A 17,875-nucleotide genomic window follows, 5' to 3' on the forward strand; every position below is an offset into this window, starting at 1 on the left:
ACAGCAGCTTTTTGCCACGGAACACTTAGCCTTCAATAATAGCACTTTGGGTCCCTCTGGAACCTTCCTTCGCAGATGCACCTGGGATACCTCTCTCCCTCTCCCCGCTGCAACCCTGGGAGCTGAGGAGGGACAAAGATCATTCTTGGTTTTGTTGATGAGGAAATGGAAATGCAAATAAGAGAACATCATGCAGGAAATAAGAGGGCTAGGACTGTAATCACAAGGATGATTGAGACAATAATAATAACAGTAATGCTTTGTGTGTGCTTGCTGGATGCCGCTTACTGGGGAAGCAGTTTGCCTGCACCGGGGTAGGTGCTGAGGTCAGTGAAGTCCAGGATCTGTCCTGGGCACAGGGACAGAGGGAACCCCACCTCACAGCGAGTTCTCACTAATGCTCCTGACCTCTCTGTCAGGTAAAGTCAACTCAGGGCTGGTCCCAGGATAATCCTAAACTCAGAGAAAGCTGTCCTTTCCCTCCATGCCCCTATCTTAGGGTCCTCATGCTGTCACTGGGACCTTGACCCTGCTCTCTCTTGCCTTCCTGAGCAGAGTTCCCCTCCCCCAGCCCTAGATCCTCTGGACCTAGCTGGGAGCAGCCCCTGCTTTCCAGGAGGCTGACTGCTAAGGGGACTGTCTAGTTTTCGGCTACTGTGTTGCCCCACTAAAACAGCATTTTTTTTTATACAACCTTGGCAATGCCTTGCCTTAAGGTGGGAGCCCAATGACATGGTTAAGAGCTAAGATGGAACCACCAGCGACATTTCAAAGTCAAGAGTCTCTGTCCACACCTTCCCACCATAACTGCCCATTTCGTGGGAGAGAAAACGGAGCAAGGCAACATCACCACCATTTGCTAACGCTGCTGTGTATCTGTTACCTAAGTGAATTTTCCAGGACACATCTCTGAGTTGCAAGGCAGCGTATTAGAAGGCCCATTTTGCAGGAGAGGAAACTGAGACACAGAGAGAAAAGCCTTAGTCAACGATAAGTAATACATGGTAGACATAGAACCAGATCCCAGGTTTCCTAGTCCTGTGCTCTTCCTGCTGCTACATTCCGCTTTGGCCCAGGTTCAAAGTTGCCAAAATGGACTTTTTTTTTTTTTTTAACTTTTAGGCTGGTGGGTGACTGAGTAAAATCTTCATGGATGCTGTGGCTCCTCTGAGCTCCATTGGCACAGCTTGGTCTTTGAATAAGTGAGAGGAGCTTCTGGAAATATCAGTACATCGAGAGGAGGGGGGAGGGGCACTGCCTTTGCCCTAAATCCCAAATAAAGGGCTCCCCTGTCCCAGAGAATTAAGGCAGCCCCCTATTTTTTCTCCTCCCCAATTCCCACACCCTCCCCATCTGAGTCCTCAGAGGATAGACTCAGCTCTGACACCCAGGAAAAGGAAGGCCTTCTGGTTCCATTTCCACTGACCCTGTTGTATAAGCCCTTCCTCTGGGAGGATGCAGGCCGGTTGCCTGATTTTTCAATGGACAGTCTCTGAGCACGGGCTGGGGCCGTGCAATTCACCGTGCTAACAGTAGAGGGCGCCCCTGACCTTGGAGAACGAATCATCCCCGCCCCTTCCTCAGCCCTCGCGTCAGCCTGGCTTCCTGGGGGCCTTGCGGAGGGCAGTGCTCTGGGGGGAGTCCCAGGCACACCTGTGTCCCCGATCTCTGCTTCCTCCCTCCGTGTGCCTCTGTCATCTGCTCTATCTCCAGGGAAGCAGAGGAACGGTAGGCTGTGGTAGACAGACGAGAGACAGCTGAGCTGGGCTTGTGGGGACACTATTGCCATGTGGGCACGTTATCTGGAGTTAGTGTCCTCATTTGAGGCCTTGCCAAGCATTGTCCTCATAGGAGCATCATCAGGACCAGCTCCAAGTGGGAGAACGGATGCGAAGGGTCTGTAAACAGAAGGGTGCTCTAGGGATGCAACCCTGGACCTACCTGAGCGAACTGGGCAAGTCCTCGGTTCCTGTGTGCAGAGTTCCTGCATAACACGGGGCACTGAACCGGAGGGTCGTCTACCTCTGCAGCCCCTTCCAGGGCGAAAAGCTGGGACTCATGTCAGCACTTTCTTGTTTCTTTCCGTGGTTATGCCGGTCGGTGCCAGCACTCTGGTGGCCACGTGGCAGAGCTGGGGGCGTGTGGGGACCAAGGCGGCACCTGTAAAGTCACACCAAAGGTCTGATGGCTGCAGGGCCATTGCCTCCGTGTCTCAGCGCCCCCTCCTTCCCGCTCACTGGGAAGAGAATCCCTTTGAAGTCCTTACCTCCCAGAGAGCAGTTGATGACTCCTGGCCCAGGAAGGAGGTTAGACTTCTCTCCCTTACTGGGGACCTTCCCTGGTCACACTCACTCTATCCTGACGCCCTGACATGGGTGGGGCTTGAGGGAGGCGGCAAAAGAGCCCATGAAATGGTTTTTCTCCTCCAAGGGCAGAGTTGTGGAAAAGGCTGGGAAAATCCGAGCTCTGGTTTTGGCTCTCCCATTACTTCCTTGGGCACTTGGGAGAAACCTCTCTGCATCTCCGAGGCTCAGTTTGCTTATCCGTGAAGTGAGAGTTTGGAGATGGTTTCCCCTGCCTTTCCCATTCCGACGTCTGTGCTCTCTGGGTCCGTGTCAAGCTTGTCTAATATCTGGCTCCTTGGAGAAGGGAAGTGAAGACGGAGGAGGCTGGGAGGGAAGAGATACCATTAGGAGGAGAGCAGAGAGGCAGGGGTGGAGGGAAACAAGGAAGGCTGTGCTGGGTTGGTTTATGCCTGCTCAGAAGTGGGCAGCTGACCTCTGAAGACTTGACCCCCCTGGGCTGAAGGTCCTGAGACTACGGGAGTGGGGTGGCGGTCCTGGTCAGCTAGGAAAACACATCTTGGTGGCCGTCTGAGTGCCCTCTGTCCGTCCATCTAGACAGATCTCTAGACAGCCTCTCAAGACATTCAGAAACTGAAACTAGAGCACCTACAGCTCTGGGGGCCAGGGTGTGTGTGTGTGTGTGTGTGTGTGTGTGTGTGTGTGTGCGTGTGTGTGTGTGTGTGTGATGCACAGATGCCCATGGTGTGCGTGTGTGTGTGTGTGATGCACAGATGCCCATGGTGTGCGTGTGTGTGTGTGTGTGTGTGATGCACAGATGCCCATGGTGTGTGTGTGTGTGTGTGATGCACAGATGCCCATGGTGTGCGTGTGTGTGTGTGTGTGATGCACAGATGCCCATGGTGTGCGTGTGTGTGTGTGTGTGTGTGATGCACAGATGCTCATGGGACAGAAATACAAGCACAATGACACTTGTATGGGCAGGTGTCCACGGTAAACATGTATTCAGCCCCCGCACACACAGGGACGCACTCATGAGCTCATGTACATACACAAGCCAACACACCTGCTGTTAGCAAAAGATCACGTTGACCCCTAAGGCAAAGAACTGTTTACTTGAAGAAGCATCTCTTACAACATATTAATAAAATATTTAGGCAGATTTTAACTTTAAAAACCCTGGAGAAGCAGAGACGAAGGTGAAGAGAAGGCAAGGGGGCTGGGGAGTGGGTAAAGGCAGGTCTAATCACAAAGCACTTAGCCCTCATGTCTGGGCTTCGGCGTAAGCACCATATTTAATGATACGTTCAACTTGATTTTCCAACTTATTGAAAACACTCGCCAGCTGCTGCTGAGTGACTCCATTTATTGTGTACATGAGCTTGCTCTAACGGGGACCCCTGGAAGGAAGTCTCCAGGGAGAGCTGCAAATGAAACCTGAGCCAGAGAACTTAGGGCTGGGTGTTTTGACTGGGAGGTGGGGAGAATGCAGAGCTGGGGCACAGCCGGGAGTGTGGGCAAGGTTGGGGGTTCCAGAAACTTCCTCGGGCACATCCTGGAGGGGAACTCTTCTAGTGGGCAGTGTGAACTTCCTTCCTCTTGTGCCGCCCCCTCGGCAGACCCATATGTACAGACACGTGAAATGACGCATGAGGTTTTCTAGCACCTTAGGATGGCTCCCTGAGCTGGCTTCTCTTGCAGATGCCTGAACTGTCTGGCTCTGGCATCTGTGAGAAACAGGCGTCGCCTTGCAAGGCCCCATCCCTCCTAAACATCACCTCCCCGGTTTTGTCACGGATCCCTCTCCTCTCTTCTCCCAGCCACTGCACGCTGGGTCCTTAATGCTGTAGGCTCCCCTGCTGTCCTCTCCTCTGTCCTGTCTGCCTCTGACAAGCTCTTAGAAGGAAGAGGAGGCTTTCCTACTGGCACATGCAGATGCATAGCCAGGTTTGAGGGCTGCTGGCTTGTTGGAAGGTTGGATGGCGCTCCTCCGAGGAACTGAGACGCTGAGCAGTGAAGTTCGGGTCAGAAAATGGGGATGTATTTACAAGAAGGTAGAGGCAGTTCTGGGTAAGGGACGTGGTCATCCACGGGTCAGTTCGACTCATTCACATTGTAGCCCGTAATCAGCCCTCGGTTTGGGAAGAAAGTTTAGCAAGTCCTCCAAATCTTGCCTTGAGACAAGTGGGACCTGAGAACCCCTACTCCACTATCAGAGACTCCTCGACCTTGATCTTTAAAGTCCAAAGCCAGGCCCACGTCTGTGTGGACCAGGAGCGATCCCTTCCCATGGAAATGGATCTCTCCATTTCTGGCCAGGAGATCTGGCCCTGACACGGTTCTCTGGGGACCCAGTCATCAGAAGTCGTCTGTATTAACCAGATTATGTGACTGTGGATCAGCCAGATGGAGCGGAGGAGGCCTGGCTCTCCTGCGGGGCAGCTGCCATGCCAGGGTGTGATCTGCTGTCAGCATCTCCCGCTTCTAAGCACATCACTTTGTCTCTGGCGTGTCTCCATCCGTTGGAGGCGGGGATGGCTGATCCCTCTCATGGCCCGTGCTGGGGCAGGACCTTGTCCGCACAGTGAGTCAGAGAAGGCTGAGCTTGGACCTCTGCATCCCTGCCCCATGGACCCTCCGGGTGGCCTCCCAGGGTGCTCAATTCTGGTGGCTCTGCTGTGAGAGAATTATTATATTAACGCGTATGTAGCGCTTGCGCATTCAGTTGAAAAGTTTTGAAATCTTCTAATAAACGACTTTGGAGGATAGTGTCTGTAGAATTGTGCAGATGTGACCCTCCTAACTAGACAGGGCAGCTCACAGGCCAGTTAGATGTTGACATAAAGGCCGGCGTCCAGAAGAGAGACCAGAGCCTGGTCATCCCGCTGCCTAGCAGCAGGATCATTTCCCATAACATATTCCTTCTAGAAAGTCCCTGCTCTCTGTGGTTCAGTATTTCCCTATTTTTACGTTTACTTCACTATGTAACCTCAATGCCTATTTCTTTTGGGAAACACAATCAAATGTCCCCACGGCGCTGTACCCATCTTCGAAGGGCGATTTGAGCATCGCTGATTGTCTAGACTCTTGGTTGGGGAGGAGGCCAGCTGGACTTAGCAAGACCCTGAACACACCTGGACCATCTGACCCTAGCGAAGCAGACCTCCTGGGAAATCAAAAGAGATGGAGAGATTTTTCTACCCACCTCAGGCCATAGGCTTCCGGAACAACCACCTGCTGTGTACTTGCTGAGAAGTTACTGTGTGCCTGGTGCTGAGCAGTTAGTTGCAGACACTTAAAGCAGCAGGACTTGAAGTTAGATCTAGAGAAGGACTGGCAGCTAGCAGTACTGATAAGAGTAAGGACTGCTCATAGTCTTTACATATGATATTTTTAAAATTTCGTTTGAAAGCTTGTAGCATAGGGGACGGTTGGGATCGTTTTGATGTACATTTTAAACAAAAGCTTGGAGTACATGAATATCCTGTTAACATTTTTTTTTTTTTTTTTTTTTTTTTTTGCGGTACGCGGGTCTCTCACTGTTGTGGCCTCTCCCGTTGTGGAGCACAGGCTCCGGACGCGCAGGCTCAGCGGCCATGGCTCACGGGCCCAGCCGCTCTGCGGCATGTGGGATCTTCCCGGACCGGGGCACGAACCCGTGTGCCCTGCATCGGCAGGCGGACTCTCAACCACTGCGCCACCAGGGAAGCCCCCTGTTAACATTTTTTTTTACCAGCCCTTCTTCTGCTTTCCAAGATCATACTGAAGCATGATTTTTATGTAAAGTCCCCCCATACACACCCCTGCACACACACTTGGAGCCTGGTAGGCCTGGGCGTCGGTAGCGGGAGAAGCTCGGTGACCTTGGGGACTGCCGCTGGGTGCAGGGACCGCGGTTCTGTGAATCCTCACGAAGCCCCTGGTCCCTGTCGGGGCCCCTCGCTGCCACAGCCAGGCAGGTTTCCCAGCGCAAGTAAATTCTGGAGGGGATTGACCTAGTTTGCAGAGTCTAAAGAGCGACAGAGGCCCCAGTCAGAACTCCTGTAAGTGGGCGATAAACAGTGTCTGTTGGAAAAAATAAATAAGTTCTGCAAAGGAGAGCAAGACGTCCTGAATCCCTCTCCTCTCAAGGAGGCTGCTGTCTCCAGGAGGAGTTCCCTGAGCTTTACACCTCCCTCTAATGCTCACCATGCTGCTGGGCCGCTCTGACAGCTGGCTTCTCTCACACCCCATGGCAGAGGGGAGACTTCAGGACAGGCCTGGCCAAGTGGAAGGGGGCCGGGGGGCTGATGGCCGTGCTTGGCCCTCAGGGTTGAACTTTATTGACTGCCAGCCCTGGGAGGCATAATGTCACACAAGCACACGCACACACACGTGCCTATGATACCTAATTTACATAATTAGGGAAACTGAGGCTCAGAGAGGTTCAGTAGTTTGAGTTGGCCCAGCTATTAAATAGGCAGAGCCAGAATCAACACCCAGTAGCCTGAGTTGTTCAAATCAAGTTCTCTTTCTCCTGCTCTGGTGCTATTCTAGCTTTTATCACATCACAATCACTTGGGGATCTTGTTAAAATGCAGGTTCTGATTCCCTAGATCTAAGGTGGGCCCAGAGATTCTGTATTTATAGTAAGTTCCCCGGTAATGCCATTGCTGCCCTCCATGGAACAGAGTTTACATAGCGAGAGTCTACTACAAATACCCTGAAGGGGCTGACCCTGGGGAGCATTGACCAGGAAATGGGAGGCTGGGATCATTCTGGGAAATGGGGAGACTTAAGTACCAAGACTAGCTCAGGCCATGGCGGAGGCAGAGAGGTCAGGAGTGGGTGGAAAGGGTAGTTGTGCCGTCTGTCCCGCTCCCTCCTTGGGACACTTCTTGGTTTGATTTTTGTGCTGGCCAGGTTTCCTGGGATGGGTACAATTTGTGCTGGTCTCAGTGGATGCCTGGAGCCAGAAATGACCAGGAATAGAGGGGTACTACATCTGCCAAATTCCATCCCTGGTCCAGAATTCTAACCTGCCAGCTTGTTCATTCATCTAGTGACTCAGACCCCTGGTAGACTGAATTTCCTAAAAATGTCTGTAACAATATCTTCCATCCTACACACTGTTCTTACAGTGGGACTTTCCATCTAGAGGTGGTGGCCCCTATTTCTTACCCATGAACCTGAGTGGACATGTCTGTGAGTGAACAGGTCTTCAGATGATTCCAGTGCCCAGTCACTCCAGTCTTTGACTTTTTCCACCTGAGGCCACAGACATCAGGGAGCAAAGAAAGCCATCCTTGCTGGGCTCTTTTTGAATTCCTGACCAGCAGAATCCTTGAGCATAAGAAGATGTTTTTTGCTAATGTCAGTGCATTTACGGTTGTACGTACATAGCAGTAGTAACCAGTAGAGACCCCAAAGCAGGGCTGCCTGAGGCCGCGTGGGTGACAAGGCTCAGAAGGGATCTGGGACAGTGAGGATGGAAGTGGCCCAGCCCCTGGGTTCATGAAGCACTTTGTACTTTAAAGGTGCTTTTCCATAGTAATGTCCCATCAACGATTCCCACTTTATAGGCAGGAGAACTCTCTTTTCAGATGATCTTCGAGCCAAAGCTCATGGAGGTTACAAACTTGCTCAAGGCCACTCAAGGCAGGGCCAGGATGACCCCCTGAAGCAGACTCCAGAAGCAGAACTCTTCCAGTAACACTGTGCTGCCCCGGTCAGCCCTTGACAAATAAAATGTCCCTGCCTGGCGCAAAGCCACGGATGGCTGGAGCCCTCCCCTCGACATGATTAGTTAGAATTTTGCGCCTTTAGTACCCATCATGGGAGAAGAAAAATCTCTCGAACGTTGTTAATAAACAGAGTCAGAGGAAAGCACTGGAACAGGGCAGGTGTTATTTATCAAATGTGAGAAATAAGCTAATCAAGAAAATCAATCCCAGTGTGACTGTTTCACGGGAGGGTGAGGGTAAGTGTGGGGAATTAGCTCACTGGTGCTCCAGGATTTGAAGGCGAGTAGGCAGTGAGTGGATTTCGGGGTCTCTGAGTCTATTTGGTAGCAGCTGTTTCTCCCCATCTTCTCTGTATCTGTCATGAGGGCACCCATGGGAGGGTGCAGGGGCCAATGCTATGTGAAGGGGAGTTTTATCCAGATCCCTCTCCCTGGCAGGAACCTGCTTGTCAAATTCCTGGCAGGATGGGATGAAAGTAGCCACCCTCCCCTTGCATCACAGAGAAGGGAATTCTCCCCATTTTTATATTCCATCTCTGGGTTTCTGGTAAGAAGAGGTGATTTTGTGTCCCCAGAGCTCTTCTGGCTTTGACAGAAGTTTGTTTTAGATGATGTGACAGTTGTATGTCTCATCTTGACGAGGCTCTAGTACCCAGTTATTTGATAAAACACTCACCAGGACTTTGCTGTGAGGGTATCTTGTAAATGTGACTACATCCGAAATCAGTTGACTTTAAGTAAAGTCACTCTCAATAATGTGGGTCAGCCTCGTCCAATCAGTTGAAGGCCTTAAGAGTTAAAATGGAGGTTTTCTGGAGAAGAAATTCTGCCTCAGAACCATGTGCCTTGACCTGACCTTGGACTTCCCAGATTCTAGAAATATGAGGAAAAAAATTGATGTTGTTTATAAGCTTAAAAAAGAATTGTCCCAGCCTCAAATCCTGCCTGAGTTTCCAAAATTTTTCCCCCAGTACTTCCCCAAATACTTCACTGAAACCCAGAGACAGGAAAAGTTATGTGAATGTCTGGGACACCAAGTCTAGGAGTGCCTGTTGACAATGGTGACATATAGGGCCCATTACCAATGCTCGGACCAGCAGTGCTGTCCAGTTGCCCAGGGAACAGATGGGGATGAAGGCCTCCATGACAAAGGCCTTGTAGGTGCTGAGGAACATCAGCAGGAGGACTGCTGGCCAGAAAGTGTGGTCCTGGTCATAGCGTGTTATCATCCACACCTGGGCAGATGTGATGCTGTAATGGACCAGACTGACGTTGCTCATCATCCACGCTCATCTGGGTGTGTTTCATACTTACCAGCCTCACCATCACATGGGCCAATTCCTTTAAAACACACACACGTACACACATACACACATACATGGGCATCTTCTGTTGAGTCGCTTTCTCTGGAGAACACTGCCTGATCAGATGCTATTTTGAGTACATCATGTGGTCCTGATATTTTTTATTCTCCTGGACAGCTCTTTTTTTTTTTTTTTTTTTTTTCTGTACGCGGGCCTCTCACTGCCGTGGCCTCTCCCGTTGCGGAGCACAGGCTCCGGACACACAGGCTCCGCGGCCATGGCTCGCGGGCCCAGCCGCTCCGCGGCACGCGGGATCCTCCAGGATAGGGGCACGAACCCGTGTCCCCTGCATCGGCAGGCGGACTCTCAACCACTGCGCCACCAGGGAAGCCCTGGACAGCTCTTTGATCCAAGGGTTCAACAGGTGTGATGATGATGGTGGTGGAGGTGGGTGGAAGGTGAGGCTGGCGTGCAAACACACGCGCGTGTTTTATGAGCCCGCCTGCCTGCTGCAGGTGGTGAGGAGGGCGTGGTCTGATGGGAAGAGCACCAGGTTGAGAATCAAACGCTAGTGTTGAGGCCTTGGTTCTGTGACTGACCACTGCTCTTCTGTATCAAGGAGAGAAGCCCAAGAATGCTTAGGGTAATCAAATAAGGTCGTGGACAGAGAAAGACAAATCCTGTATGGTATCACTTACATGTGGAATCTGCAAAAAAGCTCATTCCATAGACACAGAGAATAGAATGGAGGTTGCCATGGGCTGGGGAAGTGGCGGGGGTGGAAATGGGAGGATTTAGGTCAAAGGGTACAGACTTTCAGTTATAAGAAGGACAAGCTCTAAGGCTCTAATGTACAGCATGGTGACTATAGTTAATCATTTGGTATTGTATTCTTGAAAGTTGCTGAGGGTAGATCTTAAGCGTTCTCACCACACACACACACACTCACAGACACACGCAGGATGAACTACGTGAGGTGATGGATGTATTGATTATCTTGACCTTGGTAATCATTCCATAATGCAATGTCTATCAAATCATCACATTGCACACCTTAAATATATACAACTATATTTGTAAGTTATTCCTCAATAAAGTTAAAAAATAAAAACTTTTTTAAAAGGAAAAGGGATGGAAGTTAAATCATTTTGTAAAGCAATATACACATGTAATTTGGTTTCCTTAATTTTTTAAACCCAGATTCAGCCCTCAAATTATCTGAGGTAAGTATCAAATACCTATTACTTAGAGAGAGTGTGACCAATGGGTAGAGATGGGCTTGGTTCTCCTTCTGAGTGTCAGTTCAGCACAGTTCAAGCAAGAAGAGAAAACACTGGGGGCCATTTGTCAAAACCAGTGAAGTCCTTTACGTGAGCTCTCTCAGGGATGCAGATGTGTGTCATAAGGCAACGATGGGAAGTAAAGCCCCCACCTGGAAGAGGCTTTGGTCAGGCCTTCGGGGTGGAGCTGAGGCCGCTCCAAGGCATTTTTGCCCCTCTTGAGTTGCTTACCTTGCTTAACTTGACTTTTCAGAATCACTGATCCTGAGGATTTGTGGGCACGACACAGCTCAGGAGAGTGCCCTTGGATGGTGACCTTTTGTGCCCTGAGCAGGGGAGGGAGCTGTGGGCAGATGGCAGGACTGACCACTGTCCTGGAAAGAAGCAGAAGGGTCCACATCCTGAGCTGGAATGCTTATAGGACTTTTCAGTTGGCAAACAGTGGTCTGCAGAGTGCCCTGTGCCTTACTCCATGGAGTAAGGACTCCAGGACCACAGGGCACAACTTTCTGGTTTTTAAAAAATTCCTTCCTTGCCTATCTCTTAGACTAGCCTGTGAGTTTTATGTGGTCAGAGGCCATCAGGACCTGTATCCTGGCATATAATGTTTAATGAATAAATGAATGAAGTCCCAAGGATGCTCAATCCACTGGCCATCATTTATCATGGTCATCTCTTGTGTGCCCCCTATCAGGGGCCCTGAGGGGAAGTAGTAGAGGCAGAGTGGGAAGGGCAGGGAAGGGGAGGGGATGGGAAGAATGGGGAGAAAATTAACTAAAGAAATAAGGAAGGGCTTCCCTGGTGGCACAGTGGTTGGGAGTCCGCCTGCTGATGCAGGGGACATGGGTTCGTGCCCCGGTCCGGGAGGATCCCACATGCCGCGGAGCGGCTGGGCCCGTGAGCCATGGCCGCTGAGCCTGCGCGTCTGGAGCCTGTGCTCTGCAACGGGAGAGGCCACAGCAGTGAGAGGCCCGCGTACCGCAAAAAAAAAAAAAAAAAAAAGAAAGAAGGAAAATTGTTCCTATCCTCCAGGGATTTGCAGCTTCAGTTAAGGAGGTCAGATATACTCACATAATGCCAACGGTTTGCTCCCCTAAAACATAATGAGCTTCAACCTGTAGCATCTCATTGCTGAAGAATTAGCAGCCAGCCTGTGTGCGTGCCCAAGGCAGTCTCCCGAGGAACAAACCTGGAGGCACAAGGGCATTGGGAGACAAGTCCATTTTCGATAGGGTCGAGTTGGGTTAATAAGGGCCAAGTCTGGAGGGGGTGAAATTGGAGAGGGCCTCTGAGGGGGGCGCTGGCCATCCTCTGAGCTCGGGGTACACTTGCAAACTGGGAAAAAGCCCTGCCTGCATCCAGCTAAGATTGAGGTCTCAGATCCTACCCATCTGAAGCTGTCAGGGAACCTCTTTCTTAGAGCACAGTTGGGCAGCACAATCTTGCATTAATTTGGAGCTAGTTTTCAGGTAATGAATTCGATTTGGCTCACCATATTGAAATCCCGTCTGCTGCCAGCTGAACACCAGTAAATCATTTGCATCACAAATCTTCTCTTCACTGGATGCTCAGCTCACCCAGGCTGTCGCTCAGACCCTCTCCTGCATCCCCACATTCCTTCTGGAAAGTGGCTGAAAATCATCACACCTCCTTGTCAGAGATGCAAAGCTGAGACCCACCCAAGAAAACTGAGTTTGGGTGAGCATCTTTGAAAAGTCTAGAACAGTGGTTCTCAAAGTGTGGGCCCCTGAACCGGCAGCATCAGCATCCTGGTAACTCATTAGACATGCAAATTTTCAGGCCCCGCTTCCCAAACTAACCGAATCAGAAGCTCTGAGGTGTGGCCCAGCAGTCTGTGGAAGCTCTCCAGGTGATTCTGATATGCAATCAGGTTTGAAAACCACTGGTCTATCTAGAACATTCACTAGGTCCTCTGGAATGTCAGTGTCAGAATTCTTCTCAATTCACTTTAACTCTCTGCAAGGCCAGCTCCACTGTCTAGGTCTCTGGATCTTTTTTTCATTTTTTTATTTTTTATTTATTTTTGGGTGCATTGGGTCTTTGTTGCTTCGCGCGGGCTTTCTCTGGTTGTGGCGAGCAGGGGCTACTCTTTGTTGTGGTGCGCAGGCTTCTCATTGTGGTGGCTTCTCTTGTTGCCGAGCATGGGCTCTAGCCACGCGGGCTTCAGTAGTTGTGGCACGCAGGCTCAGTAGTTGTGGCACAAGGGCTAGTAGTTGTGGCTTGTGGGCTCTAGAGTACAGGCTCAGTAGTTGTGGTGCACGGGCTTAGTTGCTCCGTGGCACGTGGGATCTTCCTGGACCAGGGATCAAACCCGTTTCCCCTGCATTGGCAGGTGGATTCTTAACCAGTGCACCACCTAGGTCTCTGGATCTTATGAGGGGTGTCTGAATTTATTTCTCTTCTGTCTCTGTATTAGCTAGAATTAGATTCAGTTGGGGGGATAAAGGCCTATTATAAGTGACTTAAACAACATAGAAGTTCTAATGTAAAGAAGTTGGGGGTAGGCAGTCCAAAACTACCTGCTCTGACATGGTTAGCATGCCACCTCATGGTCCAGGACACCTGCTCAGGACCAATCATCATATCTGCACTAGTCAGCAGAGATAGGAGGAGAAAAGGCTATGCTCAGTCCTGGAAGTTTCACGCAACACTTCTGTCTTAGATCTCATTGGCTAAAACTTAGTCACTTGGCCATACCTGCCTGCAAAGGAGACTGGGAAATGTAGTTTTCATTCCGGATGATCATGTGCCCAGCAAAAAATCAGGAAGTCTATTTCAAAGGAAGAAGAGGAGCTCAGACATTGGCAGAGACAACTAGTCCCAAACAATGGCACACCACAGCTTCTGAGCCCGGCTAGACGTAGTGACTTGAATGAGGCACACTTGACCTCTATAAACATCAGTTTCCTCATCTGTTAAATGGGGGCAATAACCATTTCCATGATTCGTAGGAGGATTAGACCGAAAAATTTACATAAAGTCCTTGACATCTCTGCAGGTGTGCAGTTAATTGTCTCTCCTTTCTGGACATACTTTTTTTTTTTTTTTTTTTTTGCTTTTTCTATGTTCCCATATTTTTTAAATTGAAATATAGTTGGTTTACAAAGTTGTGTTAGTGCCTGGTGTACAGCAAAGTGATGTATATGTATATGTATATATTCCTTTTCAGATTCTTTTCCATTATAGGTTATTACAAGATATTGAATATAGTTCCCTGTGCTATCCTTGTCCTTGTTATTTATCTATTTTATATGTAGTATTGTGTATCTGTTAATCCCAAGCTCCTAATTTATCCCTTCTCCCACCCTTTCCTCTTTGGTAACTATAAGTTTATTTTCTACGTCTGTGAGTCTGTTTCTGTTTCATAAATAAGTTCATTTGTGTCATATTTTAGATTCCACATATAAGTGATATCAGGTATCTTCCTTTGTCTGACTTCACTTTTGTATGATAATCTCTAGGTCTATCCATGTTGCTGCAAATAGCATTATTTTATTCTTTTTTTATAGCTGAGCAATATTCCATTATATATATGTATGTATGTGTGTGTGTGTGTGTGTGTGTGTGTGTATGTATATGTATATATATATATAGGCGCCACATCTTCTTTATCCATTCATCTGTTAGGTTGCTTCCATGTCTTGGCTATCATATTGTAAATAGTGCTACTATGAACGTTGGGAAACATGTATCTTTTTGAATTAGAGTATTCTCTGGATATATGCCCAGGAGTGGGATTGCTGGATCATATGGCAACTCCATTTTTAGTTTTTCTGAGGAACCTCCATACAGTTTTCCATAGTGGCTGTATCAGTTTACATTCCCACCAACAGTGTAGGAGGGGTCCCTTTTCTCCTCTCCAGCATTTGTTATTTGTAGACATTTTTTTTCATATTTGTAGACTTTTCATGATGCCCATTTTGACTGGTGTGAGGTGCTACCCCATTGTAGTTTTGATTTGCATTTCTCTAATAATTAGTGATGTTGAGCATCTTTCCGTGTGCCTGTTGGCCATCTGTATCTGAACATACATTTTTAATTGGGTCTTAGGCATTGCAATCCATAAGCAGACCGACCTCAGTTTACTTGAACAGCTGCTTAGTTGAGAACTCTCTCTCAGGACATCTTGTTCTACAAACACTGAGCACCAGTTTGAGCTAAACAAGGCTGGGTCCCTGAGCTTCAGGTCTGCCCTCTGAGTAGGGAAGAGCAAAGGACCAATAATGATCGACACTTCCATGTCCTGAGTATGGCATGGGTTTGTATGGCTTGCATCACATAATTCTGATAATGGCTCATCATCCTGTCCAGAGCACAGTTAGGGCCGGGGTTAGGGTCAGGATTCAGATGAAGGTTGGGTTGCTTATAATCATTTCGCAAATGAGGTCATAGAGACTCCGTACTGTAAGCAACTTGCCCAAATCCAGCAGAGGAGATGAGAGTTGTCAACACTAGACCTGTGGGACGGACCTGTGGGATGAAGAAATAGGAGTTTTGATCTGGGTCAGGGAGGGAGGGAGAGATGGGGGGCTGAGCTGGACGTGAGTGGTGTGAGGGGCTCCAGAGGGCCTGTGAGAGTCTGTGACCACTTCCCGGTTTTGGTGGGGGGCCAGTCTTGGTATAAAAACTGATTGCCTTCTGTAAAGCTTGCTCTTTGAGATTAAAAAGTAATACCAGTTAGAGAGGGAGAAAAATCCTTTCTTTGAGGACAGAATGCTCAGAGTCCCTTTTCTGGATATTCTTCCACAAACCTGTTACTATTCCTGGTAACCCTAAGAGATGGCGTGTCCCTTTGAAAGTTGTGAGTAAATCAAGTATCTGCCAATGAGTGCATTGCCCTTGTTAATATCCCATAAGCTTCAGGGTAAAGTGAAAACTCTGAGGCGGGACAGGGGAGGCATCTGACCACCGCATCAGCTGGCCACTGCTCTTATTTGCATCCCTGTCCCTGCCTGTGGACGTCCTGCCTTGCTAACTCCTGCTGAGTCCCCTCAGCTGTCACCTCCCCAGGAAGAACATTCTCTTCAAGCTCTGGGGGGTGAGCTGGGTGTTTCCCCTCAGTGCCCACCTCACTGGAGCACTGACCATCGTGTTAGAACTGGCTGTTGGTGTCCCTCCTTTCTCCCCAGGGAGCCGGTGTTTCTGCATCTGTGAGTCCCCAGTGCCCGGAGCCCAGTAGGTGCTTGTTAAGTATTTTATAATTTCAGACATGATTTATCAGTCAGTGGCAAACTGGCTTCTGGGGGTGGGATATAGAAGATGTGGGAACACTCCCCCCTCCTCTGGGAATCCAGTCTCCGTGGTAAGGGAGGACTAACCCAGAGAATAGGGACCGACGATCTGTCAGGGGTGAATTTTGCTGCCGGGACCATGGACTCCTGGAGGTTTCATAGACAAGGCAGATTCTTAGCAGCTGGAGCCGTTAGACAAGTAGCATCTCAGAGACTGTCTGGGTTAGGTTAGGAAGCGATGGGGGAGGTGCAGGAGGGATGGTGGCCAATGGGAAGGGCTGGTCAGAATGAGTGAACAGTAAGAAGGGAATGCGAAGGCTTAAGAGCCATGGAAGGAAATAGGGAGCCACGGAAGGTTGTCAAGCAGGGAGAGACAGAATGAAGTGGTGTTTTAGGCATGTGAGTGTGGAGGGAAGTAGTGAGCAGGAAGGTCTGAGACCTGGAAGGAGGGAAAGAGAGAGGCTGGAGGGGCTGGCTTTCCTTTGACCCTTTTCCACATTTGCTCCACCTCTAACCTCGTTCAGGTGCTTTGTAGCTTGCACACAACCCATAAGTGGACTGTAGGAGCATCTGTCATTTGTTCGCTCATTCTTTCAAGAATTTTTCTGTTGATTCCTACTACGTTCCAGTTCTGATGATGGTGCTAGGACTGCAGACCCCTGTCCCCAAGGACATCTGTGATAAGGATAGACATTGTGTAAATACACCTGATGACCTCTTTCATCTACGCTCTATCATTTAAAGAATTGTTTCGTTATGTACATAGCTCTAGTCATCTGTCCACACCTTCACCCTCTCATGTCCCCACTCCCATCGATCTGCCACTTTTCTCGAGGGGGCTGCTTATAAACAGTACACACTGTGCATGGGAGGTGAAGGTGCTATGCGACATTGCAGGAAGTGGGGTGTCCTTGAAATGCAGACAAGGTGGAAATCCTTCTCTTGGTCTCCCGTCCCTGGCCTGGGTGTCTACTCTGCAGTGGGTCCCTCCACTACCCCAGGCCGGGGCTGTCTGCACACTGGGGGCCCTCAGGACAGAGACTTGGCTAAGAAGCCCCTTGAGGTCTCAGCCCCTAGAGGCTTGATGCCAACCTCTGGTGGTCCCCAGAGTCCGAGTCTCCTCACCCTCCTCGTCCTTCTCCATTTCTCCTTCAGGCCTCGTGACTGAGACTAAGGAAAAGGGTTGACAGGGCTTCCCTGGTGGCGCAGTGGTTGAGTGTCCGCCTGCCGATGCAGGGGATAAGGGTTCGTGCCCCGGTCCGGGAAGATCCCACATGCCGCGGAGCGGCTGGGCCTGTGAGCCATGGCCGCTGAGCCTGCGCGTCCAGAGCCTGTGCTCCGCAATGGGAGAGGCCACAACAGTGAGAGGCCCGCGTAATGCAAAATAAAAAAAAAAAAAAAAAAAAAAAAGGGGTTGACAGCACAGAGAAAGAGGCTCAGGACTTGCTGGGCTCAGTCCCTGCACACCCACCCACCCAGCCAGCAGCTCTCCCCTGGGGTCGAGGCTCTCCAGGGAAGCCAGTGTGAAGCACACCCCTCTCCCTCCAGAGTATCTCCACTTTGTTCAAGTCAGAGCATCGGTCACTGGTCAGAAATCCTCTCTGATAGAACTCGGTGGTCAGGGCAGGGGCAGGCATGGGTACCAGGAATGACTGAGCATATCCTCTGTATAGGCTGTAGCACGTAACATCATCTCACTCCGTCATCACATGATCCAGATATCTGCACGTTATCCAGAGGAATGTTTTAAGCGGGTTAAGGTCAGGATTAAGTTTTTTATGTTAATGACATTCATGAGGTAATGGGGCTCAGAGAGGTGAAGCTGCCTTCCCCGCGTTCACGCAAACCTTGGCAGTCTGGGATCGGAACCCCTCATCTCATATTCTGAGCAGCATTGCTGCTCTGCTGAGGGTACTCACATTATTGCAGAAATGCAACCTCGTGATGCCCTGCCAGCCTGGACACGTTTCCCCAGCTCTCCCAGCGTTTACCAGCTTCACCTGTGTTCCCACTG

Source organism: Mesoplodon mirus (genome assembly GCF_964341445.2).
Source record: "Mesoplodon mirus genome assembly, chromosome: 9".
NCBI classification, from domain to species: Eukaryota; Metazoa; Chordata; class Mammalia; order Artiodactyla; family Ziphiidae; genus Mesoplodon; species Mesoplodon mirus.